This window comes from Nomascus leucogenys, chromosome X (genome assembly GCF_006542625.1).
Source record: "Nomascus leucogenys isolate Asia chromosome X, Asia_NLE_v1, whole genome shotgun sequence".
Taxonomy (NCBI): Eukaryota; Metazoa; Chordata; class Mammalia; order Primates; family Hylobatidae; genus Nomascus; species Nomascus leucogenys.
Window position 1 is genome coordinate 94,047,431 of NC_044406.1, and position 2,321 is coordinate 94,049,751.

The window sequence follows — 2,321 nt, forward strand, 5'->3', positions numbered from 1 at the left end:
AATGGCCTTTACTCTCAGTCTACATCACTTATTCTAACCAATAGGAGTCAATAGGACATGTAATTATCTTGTTTGTTGGAATTTTTTTTTGCTTTGTAATTAGTATATTAAGGAGACAATACATTTCAAGAATTGCTTAAATTCTGATACCCAGATTTAAGCATGTAAACATATGATGAGACTTTTAAACATACAATTAAAGCTATTCATCATAATTTGCTATGCTACCAACATTAGTTACTTTGGAGCATAAGCCAAATGGTTTAAAGTAATCTTGTAACATACCTAAAGAATACCTTCCTATATTACCCATACAAATTATTTCTCCATGTAAAGGTCTTTTCATTTTAATTTCTACATTACCCAGCTCTGAAGTCACTACTCAGGTTTATCATGGTCCACAGACAAGGAGGGGGCCAAATAACAAGGACTGGTCAGGATATATATAGATATATATATAGAGAGAGATATAGATATATAGATGGCACAGCAGAAGGAAACACAATTCTGGAAGTGCAAGCCTTCAAGAAGCAGCATTATTATGATAATCCTCTCCTACAGAAAGGTATCATTTTTATCACTGATGCCACAGGACAAATTATATATTACGCCATCTTCAAGTAACAGTTGAGGCAATAGAATAAATGCAGAGGCATTACCATGAATCCCACTTAACACAAAGAACTATACAGACCAAAACTTCTCTACAATTTTTTTTTCCTCATTGCAAGTTAAATACAGAGTTTTACTTTCATAGCTTAACGATGAAGGGTCATACACTGAAGCCAATACACATACCTAGCATTTCAGTCTAAGCTTGTCCACGTACATAGCTGAAGTCAATCACAAGGTTTGGCCTATAAATGCTAGGGGAACTTCTTTGTAAAGTAGTCTTTACAGGTATTAAACTTCATTTTGCACACCAAAATCATCATACATACAGGGCAAAGTCAGAGCTTTTATATTTGCATTTATTCTTCATTTAAATTTTTAAAAACACTACTATAGTTGAATCTTAAACAAAAACAAGAGCAAGTAGTGAGCATATTATGATTACAGTCCTTCACTCACTTACTACTGCACATAAAATGCCACCAGTGGGTGTTATTCACTGGCCCATTAAGAGGTCTGACACTGAACACCACCTCTGGCATGATGTTCATCATCCTCATATGCTTCTCCATTGTAATGGCGCCATCTTTCCTGATTTGGATCAAAGTCCACCAGTTCTACACAATCCATCTCATCAGTTTCTTCCACTTCCTTCCTCTTGGGTAGGATTTTTTCCAGCAAAGACAGTTTATCAGGAGAGAGAAAGTCATTCTCAGGAAAGCTTACCTTGAATTCAATGATTAGGCGACCCTTTTCATATGGTCTAGGATAAATTGGCATTCCTTCATTTATTACACACTTGATATCTCCATGCTTGACGATCTGACCTGGATGAGAGGTGATGACTGTGGTTCAATTGTCAAGAGTAGATATTGGCTTCTGGAAGCCACACAATGCTTCAACCACCTGTATGTCCATACACATGAAAAGGTCTTCTCCTTGTCGAGTAAAAACAGCATGGTCCTTCTGATCTAACACAATGATAATATCTTCTCCCTCCAGTCCTGGTTCTTGGTATCCTTCACCATGGAATGTTATCTTCTGGCCATATTTCATGCCTTTGTCAATATGAACTTCTAGAATCTTCTTCTCTCGAAGTATCTTCCTTCCATTGCAACTTTGACATCTATCTTTAGGACTGATCTGCTCCCCATGGCCCTGGCACTCCATGCACACAGACTGAATTTGCTGAACCTTTCCAGGTCCTATCTGATGAATTCTTATCTGCATTCCAGTACCTCGGCAATTGAGACAGTACTCTACTCCTCCTTTCTTACCTCCTCTATCTTCACATTTGTCACAAATTGCATTCTTTTGCAGAGCCAGTTTTCTTGTTGCACCATTATATAAGTCTTCTAGGGTTACTGAGAGCTGATGTACAACATTTTTACCTCTCCTTTCTCTGTGCATCCTTCCTCCTTCTCCAAAAAAACATATCAAAGATGTCCATGGGGGAGCCAAAACCGCCACCTGCTCCATCCTCTTTAATTGTCTGTTCTCCTCCTTTGTCATATAATTAATTCCCTTTTCTTTGCATCAGAGAGAACTTCATATGCTTGAGAAATCTGTTTAACTTCTCTCCTTCATTTGGATTCTTATCAGGATGGTACTTCAAGGCCAGTTTCCTATAAGCGTTTTTCAATTCTTCCTGAGTAGCATTGATTGGGTTTGACCCCCAAAACATCATAGTAAGTGGTTTCTTTCACCAT

At 37.7% G+C, this 2,321-nt stretch overlaps 1 pseudogene; it reads right to left on the reverse strand.

Moving 5' to 3' along the window:
- Positions 1-1,119: 1,119 nt before the first annotated feature.
- On the reverse strand, positions 1,120-2,321 carry LOC100581687 (annotated as a pseudogene).